The 16984-nt window shown below is 50.2% G+C and overlaps 1 pseudogene; it reads left to right on the forward strand.

Moving 5' to 3' along the window:
• Positions 1-222: 222 nt before the first annotated feature.
• Positions 223-16984, forward strand: part of LOC131096400 (zinc finger protein 239-like) — a 193705-nt pseudogene continuing 176943 nt past the window's right edge.

Here is a 16984-nt window from a genome sequence, read left to right on the forward strand (position 1 = left end):
GACAGGGACAAAGAGAAAAATTATTCTAACATTTGGCAAAGTCGCCCAGCCTGTGAAAAAGCGTGACAGGGACCGAGACCTCCCCTGGAGGGGGCAAAGTGTGGCATTGTCCCCTGTGTGTGTGGCCTTCCCAGGGTGGGGGTTTTACAGCTGAGCCAGTTTGGGTAAGGGGGGTGGTGTTCACCCACCCAAGCAGGGATTACCCCACTGCTTCAGGTTGCAATGCAAGATGTAACCAAATGCATGTTTTCAATCACCATCTTCATCAACTGCTATAAACAGGTGGGGTAGTGTTCTTTATGGCTTCCATGACTCATCCCTGATCACGCTCTCCAGGTGAGATACGTTCTGCTAATGGGCCATTGAGTGCCACTGCAGGACTGATAAAATTCCATCATACCATTGTGGGATGCTCCGCCCAGGGGGAGGATCCAAGCATTCCTACATGGATGTAGGCTGAGGCTTTCAACATCAGGAGCAGCTTGCCTACTGGATTCCCAGAGGACAAGAGCTCTATAGCCACCATTGGACCTTCAGAGGAGGACCAGACCCTTCTACAGGATCACTCCTTCGACAGAATCACGTTGATCACTCCAACAGGACTGCAGCCACCATTTAATAAGACTGCTTCCACCACCCTGCCCAGCAGGGTGTCAGGTTATATCCTGACTCTGTCAGTTTAAGGCAGTGTTTCTGTATCATTGCCTTGATCCTTATTTTGTTATTGAATTGGAATTCGTGCCCGACCCAAGCGCTGCACTTGTGGCTCCAGCATTGCTTTCCAACAAAAACAGGGGAAGGCAAACCTCGTGCAGCTCATGGTATTTTAGAGTGTCTAAAACTCGCTAAGTCATTGATCTTAGAGGTGAGATGCATTTAGAACTCATGGCATGGAGAAGTAGTGCAAGATGGAAAAGGGGAAAACAGAAATAAACTGAGGAAAACATTTCAGATGATTTCTTTCTATTTTCATTTCACTTCTGGAAAGCTGGTTCAGTTTTCCAGGAATCTTCTCCATAGTCCTGTCTGCCCTTTTCAAAAACATTTCCTGGAGAATGAGGTCGAGCTCCTGTCACAAGATGTGCCACCAACTGCGGCTTCTCTTGGCTTTCCACACTGTGCCTGCAGCAGGACTATTGCAGCAAAGCAGGACAAAGGTTTGGAGAACTTGACAACTTGTCCTTTCTTTTCCTGGTGGACTGGGGAGTTGTGCTATGGGTAAGGTTTTCATTGTTCCTGTTCCAGGCTAAGAAAACAGGAGGTGGTACAAAGAATTGTTAGGGAATACAAGCCTGGCTGAATGCAGAGAAAGAATCTGCAGAGCCTGCAGCCACAAGTGGAGAGTGTTGTGATGATCATTCCAACCTGTCACTGGACATCTTGAAAATTATCTGGAATGTGAAAATGCTCTGCCAGAGGGAGTTTGTTTCTGAATTCACTGTGGATGATTCCACATCTGGTGCCTTGGTGCATAAATCAAGAGCACAATCAGTTCATGATAAGCACCAGAACAAGATGGACCTGTCAGAACAGCCAACTGAAACAATCTGAAAAGGAGAAATGCAGAGAATGACTTGGTGAATTTTGCCTGGAAGAAAGGGGAATTTTTTCTAATAATTATTAATACATTTTGGCTTTTGGTTTTCTTAGCAAGGCCATTTGCATCCCAGATTCGCCATGAAGTGAGAAGCCTGAGCTTGTGGAAGTGGCTGAAAGATGCCCTGTTCCTCTGCAGGGACATTCAGGCTTGAACAGGAGCCGGAACCCTCTCTGGGGCAGCCTCCTCCGAGCTGGAAATTGTGCCATGCTGGGAGAGGAGGAGGAGGGGGAGAAGGCTGGCGCTGTGTGGCAGGAGCAGGAGGTTTGGCCGCAGGACATTCCGTCTGCGCCGCTGCCCCGCAATGGGCGGCCGTGCCCGGGGCTCTGCGCCTGGCCCCGTGTGCGCTGAGCTCCCTGGGCTGGGCTCAGGTTCCCGCTGGGACTGGGCAGAGCCTGGGCTCAAACTGGGGGGAGCAGCAGTGCAAAACACCTCTGGGCATCTGCGTTTCCGGCTGCTGGGAAGGAGAAATGAAGCGAGTTGAGAAGTTCTGATTTCTGTTTCTCCTGATGGATTTTTAAATTTAATTCCACATTATGGAGGCAAATTCTGTGACAGCCTCTGTCAGTTTATTCTATTTCAACAACGCCAGCAACCGGGCTGTGTTTGAGTTCTGCAAATGTGGCCTGTGTGGCTTTAATTCCCCTCATCTTAGTGTTCAGGGGCTGGTGGGCATTCCAGTATCTGATGATCTTTATGCCTGTGACAAAAATACTGACTTCACTTTCATGAAAGCACTGTGGGTAGAACCAACTGAAAGAGGCACTTGCATTTTTATGGATAAAGTTCAAGTGGCAAGCAGAAGAGCGCCAAGAGCAGCCATGATCTGCAATTCCCAAGGCAAAGGCACCAGCAGCCTCCTGCTGTCACCTCAGGGTGAGTAAAAGAGTGTTGAAAACAGCGCTGGAACCCGATCCTTACTTCCTTTGAGGGCTTACTCGGGGCAACACAGGCAGGCCCTGAGCAGTCAGGGCTGTGTGTGGGTGCTGGCTGCTCTGCTCCAGAATTGAGCTGGAAAAAGCCCTCGGGAGCCGAGGCAGGAGCAGGCGGGAAGGGGCCGGCGCTGCTGCTGCTCCTGGCCGGGAGCCCCGGCTGGGCCGGGCCGGCGCCCCCTGCGCTGCGGCTGCTGCTGCTGCCAGAGCCGGGCGGGACTCGGGGACAGGGAACGGACACGGGGGAACAGCAAAGGCCTGGCGGCTGCAGGGATGGTGGCACTGGGGCCGGGGCCAGCACAGAGCTTCAGCCCGCAGTTAACCCTGAGGGAAACGCCGGGGAAAGGCTCCCTTTCAGCCTTTCTGCACTTGTGGCTGTGAAGGGACTGAAATGAAAGCAGAACAAGTAGGGCCCAACCTGTTCTCCTGCCTTGGGTGGAGCCCCAAGCCTGAGGCTGAGAGGGTCTGTGAGGGGCTGTGAGGGGCCATCAGTCGCGAGGTGCCATGAAGGGCCTTGAGAGGCCATGAGGGGCAATGGGGAACTCGGAGATGCCTTAAGGCCCTGTGAGGGGCTGTGGGAGCCCAGGCCCTTCATGGAACCAAGGGTCCATCATGTCCCAACAGGGCCTTGTGTAACCAAATGGACCATGGTGACACTATGGAGCCTCATGGTATCACAGGTCCATTGTTACACAGCAGCCACAGCAGGAATGCAGAACCAAGGAGATCATTGTGACACTGCACAACTGTGCAAACCTGTGAGCCTACCAGGGAAAAGCCAGCAGAAATGCCCTGGAGAGACACACTGTAGGCTCTGGGCATTCCTCACAACTCAGGGTGAGGAAAGAGGCTTCCCCATGGTGCTCTGCAGCACTATGTTAATTTGTCCCAGTTCTGTACTCTCCCTTGGCCTTCTCTACCCCTTTAACTCTAATATGTTCATGTTCTGGTGAGTTCTCCCTTCCCTATTTTCCCACTGGTGTGTAACCCTACCCATCCACACTGGCATTTACTATTGGTCCCTTCCATGTGTACCGCCCCTGAACCCTCAGAGCATTGGATCCCCGGTGCTCTACTCTGCACCCTCTTTCCCTGTATTTGTACCCTGGACTCTCCTTTGTTTTTGTCTTTGGCCCCTGGACACTTTCAGCATTTCTCTGTGTGTGTGTGTCTGTGTGTATGTGTGTCTGTGTGTGTGTCTGTCTGTGTCTATGTGCTGGTGCTCTCGTGGTTCCTACCCATTGGCACAAGAAACTCTGGGGGAAGGTTGTGTGCAGACCACCTCAGACTGTAACAAAAACTCCCTTTTTTCATTTACTTTGTGGTGGGAATGAACCATTCTGTCTAATAATGATCAGAAAAAATCAGAGCTGTATTTATATAAATTTATCTGGTATTCAATCTTTAACCCTGGGGGGAAAATTGCATTAAAGTTCAATTCCACGTGTCTAATCTTTAACACCTTTGACAAAGTCTGGAGATGGGATTGGATGCAACTGCTCCCAGTCTCCTCTCTTAGAAGGAATTTTAGAAGTCTAGGGGCCCTGCAGGGGTTTGAGGATCCATGGTGCCTGCAGGATGTAATTTCTCCATCTCATGTCTCAGCAGGAGTTTCTCCAAAAAAGAAATAAAGGTTTTGCCTGAAGCTCCCACTGTGCCCATGACAGGAACCCCTGTGAGTGTCTGGGACATCCTGGCTCTTTGGCAGCCTGGGGACTCCTGGGATGTCACCATGGAGCCCCCGTGAGTGCCTGTGACAGATCGATGCCTTTGCATCACAAGGTCCCCTGGGATGTCACCATGGAATGGCTGTGACTGCCTCTGACCACAAGGCTCTTTACCATCCCAAGAAAGCCCAGGGAGGTCTCCATGGAGCCCCTGTCTGTGCCTGTGACATTCCAGCTCTGGAAGAGCCTGGAGACTCTTGGAAAGTCCCCACGGAACCCCTCTGAGTGCCTGTGACAAATGTGATCCTTAGCAGGCAACCATCACCAGGACCCTGTTGTTATGGTCAGTTTCCATGGCAACCATCCCCACCCCCTGTTGCTATGATCAGTTTCCATGGCAACCATCACCAGCCCCCTGTTGCTGTGATCAGTTTCCGTGGCAACCATCCCCAGCCCCCTGTTGCTATGGTCAGTCCCTTGGCAGCTCCATGGAGACCCCATGCCGGGGTGGTTGCCATGGACACCAGCTCAGGCCTGCAGCCACAGCCCGTTGCCATGGCAACCATTGGCAGCCCCATCCCCAGGCTCATGGGATCCCAGAACCACAGAATTGGCTGAGCTGGGAGGGACCCATCAGGATCCTCCAGTCCAACTGCTGGCCCTGCACAGGACACCCCAACAATGCCAGCCTGGGCCTGGCAGTGCTGTCCAAACGCTGCTGGAGCTCAGAGAGCCCTGGAGCTGGGACCCTTCCCTGGGGAGCCTGGGCAGGGCCCCAGCAGCCTCTGGGCAAAAACCTTTTCCTGACATCCAACCTGAGCCTGCCCCGACTCAGCTGCAGCCGTTCCCTCCACTGCTGTCCCTGGGCACCAGAGGGAAGAGGTTCCCACAGCCCCAGCCAGGGACCCGCTCCCAAGGCTGTTGCCACGGCCACCAGGGCTGGGACCAGCTGGGATGCTCGGTTTCCAGGGGCTGGGGTTCAGGAATGGGATTCCCCAATTTTCTGCTCTTGCTAAAACCGCGCTGTCCTCACTGCCCTCCCACCTCCCATGGAAACCACAAAGGCAAAGATCCCGGTCTGGGATAAGAACAATTTTTTGGGAACAACAATGATATAAGGAACGAATGGAACAGAAACAATATTGATAACAGAGTGTATAAATAAAACTGTTTACAGGGAAAACTAAACCACAACTTGCTGGGTCTGCCTTGCCACGTATTTCCTCCTGCCTGGAAAGCACACTCTTCTCCTCAGGGACAGAGAGAGAGACAGAGAGAGTGTCCCTTTCCTGTGCCTGGCAATGTCCTGAGGTGGGAGTGAATGTAATGACACTGTCATTGCCAGACCCTCATGTTCTTCCATCCCACATCATGTCATTGGCAGAGGCAGGAAAAGGGACAGGTGTCTTCCTAGCATGGATCCGAAGGAAAAATGGATCACCAGGGCTCTTCCCAACATGGATCCTCCAACTATGGATGAAGTTGGGGCAGTGCACAAAAGTCCTCCTGCATTGGGGCATTGGCAGAGCTTCCCTTCCAGGTGCCTCCGTTGGTGTCTGGTTAAGACAGAGATCTGGGTGAAGCTTTTCCCACTCGGGGGACACTCGTAGGGCCTCTCCCTCTCCCCAGTGTGGATGTGCCGGTGCCTGATGAGGTTGGAGTTGTGCTTGAAGCCCTTCCCGCACTCAGGGCAGCGCAAGGGCCTCTCATCCGTGTGAATCCGCTTGTGCCGGAGAAGACTGGAGCTGCTCTGAAACCTCTTCTGACACTGGGGACACTCGTAGGGCCCCTTCCCAGTGTGGATGCATTGATGTATGACAAGGGCAGAGCTGGAGCTGAAGCCCTTCCCACATTCCCCACACTCATAGGGCCATTCCCCAGCGTGGATCCTCTGGCTGATCAGGGTGCTGCTCTGCCTGAAGCTCTTCCCACACTCCAAGCACTTGTGGGGCTTCTGCCCATCATGAAGCTGCCCATGGACTACCAGCTCCAAGTTCTGGCTGAAGCTCTGCCCACCTTCCTGGCTCAGGGTGGGTCTTTCCTCCTCAGAGAACCCTGGGTTGGGTTTGGAGCCCCTCCTCCTCATGGGGGATCTCCAGGGCTTTTCCTCCCCATTGGATTCTTTTCCCATGGAGCCACTCAAACCGGTCTCTTCCATGTGGTTCTGCTGTGGGAATTTGTCGTCCCTGATCTTGATCCTCAGCTCCTTCTCTGGTAGAGTAAGGACAAGCACAGGATGGGATTTCCCTCCGTGAAGAGGGATGGGGAAGGAGATCCCCACAGTGCATTCCCAGCAGGATGGCATTGGCAGCGGGGTTGTCCTACATAGAGGGGATTTTCTGGGCTGGGAGATGGAGCAGGAGAGAGGGGGAAAGGGGCACTGACTTCCTCCTCACCTGCCTGGGTGTCCTGGGGCATCCTCATCTTCCTTGAGGTGTCTTCCCCCATCTGGCCAAGTTTTAGGAATGGGATATTCCTAAAACAAGGGAGGAAAACAAGGGATGAGCACAATGAGCTTTGTACTGGTTTAAAGGCAAACCTGAGGAAGAGTCTAAGCCAGAATTCAAATTCAGTAACAAAATAAGGATCAAGGCAATGATACAGAAACACTGCCTTAAACTGACAGAGTCAGGATATAACCTGACACCCTGTTGTTCAGGGTGGTGGCAGCAGTCCCAGTAAATGGTTGTGCAGTCCTGTTGGAGAGATGAACACGATTCTGTCGAAGCAGTGATCCTGTAGAAGGGTCTGGTCTTCCTATGGAGGTCCAGTGGTGGTTAGGGAGTTCTTGTCCTCTGGGAATCCAGTAGGCAAGCTGCTCCTGGTGTAGCAAAGCGTCAGCTTATATCCAGGTAGGAATGCTTGGATCCTCCCCCTGGGTGGAGCATCCCACAATGGGAGGATGGAATTTTATCAGTCCTGCAGTGACACTCAATGGCCCATTCACAGGAGATATCTCCCCTGGAGGGCGTTATCAGGGCTGAGTCATGGAAGAGATAAAGAACACTGCCCCACCTGTTTATAACAGTTGCTGAAGGTGGGGATTGAAAACATGCATTTGGTTACATCTTGCATGGCAACCTGAAACAGTGGGGTAATCCCTGCTCAGGGGGTGAACACCACCCCCCTTACCCAAACTGGCTCAGCTGTAAAACCCCCACCCTGGGAATGCCTCGCATACAGGGGGCAATGTCACACTTGGCCCCCTCCAGGGGAAGTCTGTTTCACAGGCTGGGGAACTTTTCCAAATGTTAGAATAATTTTTCTCTTTGTCCCTGTCACCTTTGCGACAGCTACGCATAGCTTCCCCTTCCTTTTCATAATCCGTATTGGGCCTATTTTCCACTTTTCTTTTTTTAGAATGTGCCAGCAACTGAGCTGGAGCTGTACAAGACCAAAGGAATTTGGATTTGCCACAAAATAGCTTCAGTTATAAGCTTATAAAATTTTGGGATTTATTTGCCTTTCCATCACAAGTGACTTGTGGGAAAAATAAATTCAAGGCATTTTATCTACGGTCAATTTTGATTTCTGACAAGAAAAAACATTACTTTGTCTGGTGCCCAGGGGATGCTAGTGAAGCCTCTGTTCCTCTTGCCCTGGGAGATGCTTGGGGGGGTTTTTCCCTGTCCCTGTCACCCCAGGCCATTCCCCAGGGGGTCTCCATCATTCTCACCCCAGAGAATGCCTGGGGGTTCTCCCTCCCTCTCACCCCTGTGCCAGGGGGTGCTCGGGGCAGTCTCTGTCCCTCTCAGCCCAGGGGATGCTCAGGGGTCTCTGTCCCCTCACCCTGGGGGATGCTCGGGGGGTCTCCATCCCTCTGGCCTCAGGCAATGCCTGTGCAGGGCTGGGGACCAGGGGCTCTGTGTCCCTCTCACCGCTGAGGGTGCTCGGGGCTGGGGGGGCTCTCCGACCTTCTCACACCTGGGGAGGCCGGGGGGGTCTCTGTCCCTCTCAGCCCTGCTGTGACCCCACCCAAACATCATCGGGCTCAGAGGGACAGAGACACCCCCAAACCCCCAGAAGGGCTGAACCTGGGATTTGGTTTGGGGCTGAGGATTTAGGAAGGGGCTGGAATTGGGGCTGGGATTGGAGTTGGGGTTGAGATTTGGATTAGTGCTGGGATTGGGGTTAAGGCTAGACATGGGATTGGCTTTAGGGCTGGGGTTGGGGTTGGGTCTTGGGATAGATGAGTCTGAAACTGGGATGAGAATAAATACAGAACTGTGAGTGTGTCTAAATGTGGAGTGAGACTGAGACCAGGATCAGGGTTTGGGATTGAGCTCACCCAGAGCCCAATGATGTTTGGGTGGGTTCACAGCAGGGCTGAGAGGGAGAGAGACCCCCTCAGCCTCCCCAGGTGTGAGAAGGTGGGAGAGCCCCCCCAGCCCCGAGCACTCTCAGCGGTGAGAGGGACACAGAGCCCCTGGTCCCCAGCCCTGCACAGGCATTGCCTGAGGCCAGAGGGATGGAGACCCCCTGAGCATCCCCCAGGGTGAGGGGACAGAGACCCCCGAGCATCCCCTGGGCTGAGAGGGACAGAGACTGCCCCGAGTACCCCCTGGCACAGGGGTGAGAGGGAGGGAGACCCTCCAGGCATTCTCTGGGGTGAGAATGATGGAGACCCCCTGGGGAATGGCCTGGGGTGACAGGGACAGGGACAACCCCCCCAAACCCCTGCCAAATATCCCCCATGGCGAGAGGCACAGGGACCCCTCGAGCATACCCTGGGCACTGGACAAAATAATTTGGCAGAAATCAAACTTGACTCTGCATAAATCACTTTGATGAATATTTGATTTTCCCACAAGTCAGATGTGATGAAAATGCAAACAAATCCCAAACATTAATAAACTGACAGTACAAACCATTTTGTGGGAATTCCAAGTTCCACTGGTTCCTGCACAGCTCCAGCTCAGCTGCTAGCATGTTCTGATAAAAGTGTAAATTCAGCCCAATACAGATATCATTAAAAGGAAAGTAAACTCTGTAACTGTCACAAAGGCGAACAGGGATGAAGAGAAAAATGATTCTCACATTTCGCAAAGCACTCAAGCCTGGGAATTCAGGAGTTATTTGGGAATTTAGCTACTTGAGCTGAGCTTCTTGTAGGACTTTTAGCAGCCTTGTGTTCCTCACCATGGGGTGAATGAACCTTGTCAGTCTCGCTGGTATCATTTGCTCCCTTTCCTCCTGTGATTTTAAAAAAACATTTCAAGGAAGGATGTCACAGACATTTTTTCATAAAATCCTCTCTTTTAGGATTTGTCCTTTCTGTGAAGCTGGGGCCCCAGAAGAAAAATGCAAACAATAATTATCTGCTGATTTGGAATGTAACAGGAGCATCTGTGATTGGTCTTCTGTGAGTGTTTGGATTTGCTGACCACTCACGGGAGAGTTGGTCCTTGCTTTCTGCTGGACACAGAACTTTGTTATTCATTCTCTTCTTTCTATTCTTAGCTTAGCAAGCCTCTGCAACTTTTCTCCTTATTCCTTTTAGTATAGTTATAATGTATTATATATCATATATCAATAAATCCAGCCTTCTGATCATGAACCAAGATTCTCATCCACTTCTCTCACCCTGAAGACCTTCATCAGGTCGCTGTAATAGAAGGACAACAAAATATTTTCTTTACTCTCCAGGCCCACAAAGGCGATTTACCTCATTGGTTCTCCCATAAGTCACTCAGAGAAATCTGCAGCCCAGTTTCAAAGAGTTCCTCCAGAGAGAACCACAACTTCCTCAGAGGAGGGAACCATGCTGTTGTCAAAGGCACTTGGGGTTAGAGAACAGTGCCTAAACTCACTGTGCAAAAATAATTTCACAGTCTGGTGAGTCTGGTTAAGAAAAGTGTTAGAGAGATTCCTCTGCCCCAATTAAGGTGATAATGAGACCAAACCCAAAATGAATTTTATTGAAAAGTAAATGGGATAGAAAAGGGGGGACAGGAAGGGAATGACATGAAAAAGAGCCCTCCCCTCCCAAGTGTGACATTGTCCCCTGTATGCGTGGCATTCCCAGGGTGAGGGTTTTACAGCTGAGCCAGTTTGGGTAAGGGGGGTGGTGTTCACCCCCTGAGCAGGGATTACCCCACTGTTTCAGGTTGCCATGCAAGATGTAACCAAATGCATGTTTTCAATCCCCACCTTCAGCAACTGTTATAAACAGGTGGGGCAGTGTTCTTTATCTCTTCCATGACTCAGCCCTGATAACGCCCTCCAGGGGAGATATCTCCTGTGAATGGGCCATTGAGTGTCACTGCAGGACTGATAAAATTCCATCCTCCCATTGTGGGATGCTCCACCCAGGGGGAGGATCCAAGCATTCCTACCTGGATATAAGCTGACACTTTGCTACACCAGGAGCAGCTTGCCTACTGGATTGCCAGAGGACAAGAACTCCCTAACCACCACTGGGCCTCCAGAGGAAGACCAGACCCTTCTACAGGATCACTGCTTCAACAGAATCGTGTTCATCTCTCCAACAGGACTGCACAACCATTTACTGGGACTGCTGCCACCACCCTGAACAACAGGCTGTCAGGTTATGTCCTGACTCTGTCAGTTTAAGGCAGTGTTTCTGTATCATTGCCTTGATCTTCATTTTCTTTTAAATTGTAATTCTGGTTTAGACCCTCCCCAGGTTTGCCTTCAAACCAGTACAAAAGACAATGTGTGCACCCTTTGTTTTCTTCCCAGAACAGGATTTCCCACTCCCAAACTTTGATTGGATGGAGAAGGAGGCTGTGAGGAAGAGGAAGGATCCCCAGGACACCCAGATAGGTGAGGAGGAAGTCAGTTCCTATATCCTTCTCTCTCCTGCTCTATCTCCCAGCCCAGCACAGCCCCTGGCTGCAGGACAACCCTGCTGCCAACGCCATCCTGCCGAGGATGCACTGTGGGAATCTCCTTCCCCTTCCCTCTGGCATGGAGGCGAATCCCATCCTGTCCTTGTCCTTCCTTCCCCAGGGAAGGAACTGAGGATGGAGACCAGGGAGGAAAAATCTGCAAGGCAGAACCTCGTGAAAGAGGCCGTTTTGAGTGATTCTAGCGCACAGGAATCCAACAGGGAAGAAAAACCTCAGACATCCCCCATGAGGAGGGGCTCCAAACCCAGCCCAGGGTGCTCTGAAGAAGAAAGAGCCACCCTGAGCCAGGAAGGTGGGCAGAGCTACAGCCAGAGTTCAGAGCTGGTGGTCCATGAGCAGCTTCATGATGGGGAGAAGCCCCACAAGTGCTTGGAGTGTGGAAAGAGCTTTAGGCGGAGCTCCCACCTGATCAGGCACCAGAGGATCCACACCGGGGAATGGCCCCACAAGTGTGGGGAGTGTGGGAAGGGCTTCAGGCAGAGCAACCACCTGATCAGGCACCAGAGGATCCACACCGGGGAATGGCCCCACAAGTGTGGGGAGTGTGGGAAGGGCTTCAGGCAGAGCAACCACCTGATCAGCCACCAGAGGATCCACACCGGGGAATGGCCCCACAAGTGTGGGGAGTGTGGGAAGGGCTTCAGCTACAGATCCAACCTTGTGACCCACCAACGCATCCACACTGGGGAGAAGCCCTACGAGTGTCCCCAGTGTCAGAAGAGGTTTCCGAGCAGCTCCAATCTTTTCCAGCACCAGCGGATTCACACAGAGGAGAGGCCCTTCCTCTGCCCTGAGTGCGGGAAGGGCTTCAAGCACAACTTTGACCTCATCAAGCACCGGCGCATCCACACTGGGGAGAGGCCCTACGAGTGTCCCCAGTGTGGGAAGAGCTTCACCACCAGCTCTCACTTGACCAGACACCAATGGAGCCACCAGTAAGGGATCCCTGCAAATGCCACAAATGCAGGAACAGCTTAATCCACCACTCCAGCTTCATCCCCCATGGGAGAACCCACATTGGGAAGAACTCTGGTGATCCATGTTCCCCATGATCCATGCTGGGAAGACACCTGTCCCTTTCCCTGCCCCTACCAGTGTCATGATGTGGCATTGAAAAACATGAGGGTCTTGCCATGGCTGTGTCATTACATTCAATCCCACCTCAGAGAATTTCCAGATGCAGAAAAGGGACACTCTCTCTCTCTCTCCCTGAGAAGAAGGGTGTCATTTCCAAACAGGGGAAATTGTGGCTAGGAAGACCCAGTTAGTTGTGTTTTGGTTTTCCCAGTAAACTGTTTAATTTATCCCTTCTGTTATCAATATTGTTTCAGTTCTGTTTGTCCCTTATCTTGTTTGTGTTCCTAATAAATTGTTCTTATCCTAGCCCGGACCTTTGCCTTTGTGCTTTCCATGGGAGGGCAGCGAGGGCAGCGCGGTTTTAGCAAGAGCAGAAAATTGGGGAATCCCATTCCTGAACCCCGGCCCCTGGAAACCGAGCATCCCAGCTGGTCCCAGCCCTGGTGGCCGTGGCAACAGCCTTGGGAGCGGGTCCCTGGCTGGGGCTGTGGGAACCTCTTCCCTCTGGGACCCAGGGACAGGAGTGGAGGGAACGGCTGCAGCTGAGTCAGGGCAGGCTCCGGTTGGATGTCAGGAAAAGGTTTTTGCCCAGAGGCTGCTGGGGCCCTGCCCAGGCTCCCCAGGGAAGGGTCCCAGCTCCAGGGCTCTCTGAGCTCCAGCAGTGTTTGGACAGCGCTGCCAGGCCCAGGCTGGCATTGTTGGGGTGTCCTGTGCAGGGCCAGCAGTTGGACTGGAGGATCCTGATGGGTCCCTCCCAGCTCAGCCAATTCTGGGGTTCTGGGATCCCGTGAGCCTGGGGATGGGGCTGCCAATGGTTGCCATGGCAACGGGCTGTGGCTGCAGGCCTGAGCTGGTGTCCATGGCAACCACCCCTGGCATGGGGTCTCCATGGAGCTGCCAAGGGACCGACCATAGCAACAGGGGGCTGTGAAGGTCCACCCGAAATAAACGGGTGACGAATTATTTTTGGGTGCAAAAATAACCAACAAGAGGCACAGGGGTTTTGCAGTAACAAATCAACAAGGTGCAATTTATTGATTATAACCACAGCTAAATATGCATTTGGTTAAGGGATCCGGGGAAGAGAAGGGTAAGACAAGGAAAAAAAAAGGGAGGAAAGGAGGTCAGGGAATGGGGTATAGCTACCAAGACGTGATGTCTTCGGGGTCCCGCCGCCGAAACTCGCTGGTACACGTCTTGGGGAGATCTCAAAGGACAGTCGGGCCGAACCCCAATATATATACTGTTCTTGGTTGGGGGAAGGTAACTGAAATTAGGTTTCCATGGAGGGGAGAAGTCCATTGTTTTCATGGCTGAATGCTCACATGTACGTTAAGTTTTCCCCCTCCCTGAGTTGGGAGGGAGTACAGTCCCAGTCTCTGGAAGGAGGTTGCCAGGGGGGTGCCATGGGGGTGTCAATAGGGTGCCAGAGGGGTTCTTGGTTCCTTGATGAGGAGATTCGCATCTCTGTTGGTCTGTCACGGTGGTTGAAGACAGGCAAGAGGGGTCTTCTCATGGAGCGGGGGGAGCCACCCCAGAGCTCAGTCCAGCCAGCTCAGGAGTTTGGAAGAAAGTCCAGTTCAATTGTCCAGAAAAGGGCAGCATGCCCCCTTCGAGTACAGCATGGCGTGTTCTGCAAGCATCACTTGTGAACACACTAGATAAGCAGGAGACTTTCTTTCCCAACCGGCTCAGCACTTTTAACTCTTCGGTAGTCTTTTCTCATGACAATTGTGAGGCAAAAAATGAAGGATTTTCGGATGGACTTCTACACGACCTCGTGACTCATGATTGTCTTGAGGAATCTTCATCAGCAGAGCTCTAGAGTGTCTTCAAAACTCGTTGCACGTTGGTAGCATTACCCGGAAAAGTAGGGATGACAGGAGAGAGGGGATAAAAGGGGAAGAGAAGGAAAAGAAAAAGGGAAAAGGGGAACCAACAAACATAAACATAATTATTATTGATCATCATAACAACTTCACACGTGGTTATTTTTTATAACGATTTCAAGAAATTATGATTAATTTTAACACTTTCAAAAAATATTCATCACTGAAAGCAATATCATTTGTTTAACAATTTCAAAATGATTAAAACAAATCACAAATAATCAAAACAACAAACAAATCATAATATTATCATCGTCTTTTAAAATTATTTTCTAAAAATTAAAGTAACTTTCTGCAAATCATACTTGATATTTAAGAAGTTGTTCTAAGGCACATATGCTTGATTCATAACCGTTTCGTATCAAGTGTTTTGGGGACATCTATTGTATTGAGTACATCAGCTAAGCGGTGTGCATTGACTACAGCTGACAGTCTCTTAAGCTTTTTCATCATTCTCCAATTCAAAATGAATAGGGCTGCTGACAAGATAAAGCCAAGCGTAACTAGGATCAAAAGAACAACAATTGGATGGCACACACTGTTCAGAATGCCTGTGGCAGTAGGTGACCACCCAAAGAGAGTATCCCACTACCTATGCTCAGCATCTTGCTTTACCCTCTCCATAACCCGGTGTATTTGTCTCACGTTGTGATGAACAGTCACCAGGTTCTTCTGTCCGCTCTCCTTGATTTTCTCGAGGATGTCAATCAGGTCTTGATGGAGCAATAGTTGTCTCACGAGGGTGAGGTTCATTCTAATAGGAGTGGGCATCAGCTTCTGGATCAGCGTGTAGTTGGATTGCAGTAGGTGGTGAGAAGTAACTGGAGCTTCATAAGAGAAATCGCATCCTACTATCTTAGTAAAGTTACAAGCACAAAAATTTGAATGATTCTTTGCATCTACTACAACATCTTCTACAAAGACAGAATCACATGTGGTTCTAAAGCATGCACAGCCATTGCCTATGTATATAAGAGCTGTCTGGGTATCCTCATGTGGACGAATTTTGAAATGACAGATATTTTGCTCTACGTCTAAACAAATATTTGATCTATGATTGCATTGCTTTCACACATGAACTCTTGTTGTTCTCGGACAACACAAGTTTCCAGGTTAACAGTTTGCCATTTGTCATCAACCTGACGGGCCCATCCCCTATGTTCAGTAGGATAGAGAACAGCTCCATCATGGTTTAATCCTAATGCAATAACAGGGAAGACCAAATGTACAGAGGCATTGCGTATGGTTAGGACAAAAGCAGTGGCTGTGTTTGAAATGGGATCATAGGTAAAGTTCACCAGGTTCCACCAGGATTGGAATTCTCTTTCAAATTCAGTGGCACTGTCCCAGATTATTTTCCGAATTTCTGTGGGGAAGGTGCCTTCCTCGCCCTCTCTTATAATTGCAGCAGAGACAGATTGCATCCACAATTGTGCCTGGATACAGCTGAGGGCTAAGGAAACATTGTTCTGTGTAGCACTAAGTGCATCAATTACCAATTTGTGATCATCCACATTCACTCTTTCCCAATTTGGTAATATGCTTGATAGCAGTCTCTGGTGTGTTCGCAAAAGCCAATAAGAATGACTGCAGTAGTTGCTGTAATTTGGTCAAATCTCTAATTGTGACAGCCAATTTATTCAAGTTCAATTAATTTACATGTTATGTATAATATCATCACCTGGTGTTACCATAAGGGGAAGGAAAAACATTATTTCTGTTGTTCATCACTAGTGTTATCATGGTTTGTCAGGTCTTCATGTCCCTCGGAGTTCTTCTGAAAAAGTAAACACAACAGACTCTGCCACGAAGAGGCAGAAAAGGTTAGAACAATGGAATTGCCAGAAAGGTTTTGAACAGCAGTGGTACTTCCCCTACAGCAGCAGGGGGTCCACCAAAAACAGGTTGTCCAGGGTAATGCCCTGGGTTCTTGAAATCATCATCTGGTTTCTGCAGTGAAGGAATTGTGCTTGGAGCTGTTGGGCAAAAAGCAGTGATTTTGGAACACTCATTTACCCCCCATCTATAGTAAGAGGTGTGAGAAGTCCATTTAATCTTTTCACCTTCTGCCCTATCCTGCACACTTTTGACAGTAAAGTGAGAAACATTACCAGATTGAATTTCCTGTGGGTTTAGGAAAATCCCAAACCATCCCTGCATTGCTTTAACAGTATTATCTCCTGTAGCTCTTTTAAAAGCATCAGCCTGGAGCAACCCAAATATAAACATAGCATAGGACTTGGTGTTAATACAGACAAGAAAGTAATTCTGTCCCTCACTTTGGAAAATACTCCAAACAGTTAACAGTTCCCCAATCTGGGCATTGTCCTGTTCCTCTCTGTTAGCAGAAGTGGGGGAGAGAGGAGGGGTTGCTTTAGTCACAGAGGCAGGTTTATTTTGGCTGCTACCCAAGCTCCCAGTTTCTTAGATTGCCCAGTTCTCCTTCACCTCCCTGGGAGCCAAGCCAACCACAAACACCCCTTCCCAGGTAGTGTACCTTTTCTCAGCATCTTTGAAACCATAGGAATAAAATCCAACAGGCTTTGTCAGACCCTCGGGACCCTGCTGCCAAATGTTTACTGAAAGTTGTGAGGAGGCAAATCCCCACTCCACCTGAAAGGGGTCTATAGGATTGATAGGGTCCAGTGCTTGGTGTGCTGTCACTTCAAGAATCAGCAATTGCAATTTTTCCTTCTGAGAAGAAGTCCAATCCCATTTTATTCTTTTTCTCAGCAAGTCATAAAGGGGAACAAAAGGGTCATTCTGGTTACTAAGAAGTTTATCTGGTCTTTCTATAGGAGACAGAGCTACTATGGTTTTCTGAAGGAGAATTGCTGTAGGTTTAAGTGTTCCCGGAAGCCTTTGAGTTAAAGAGGTCATAATTTCAGGCTTTACAGGTGATTGGATTGGAGATTCAAAACCAGGAATTAATTTCTTTTCATGAATCAAT

Source organism: Melospiza georgiana, unplaced genomic scaffold (assembly GCF_028018845.1).
Source record: "Melospiza georgiana isolate bMelGeo1 unplaced genomic scaffold, bMelGeo1.pri scaffold_29, whole genome shotgun sequence".
Lineage (NCBI taxonomy): Eukaryota > Metazoa > Chordata > Aves > Passeriformes > Passerellidae > Melospiza > Melospiza georgiana.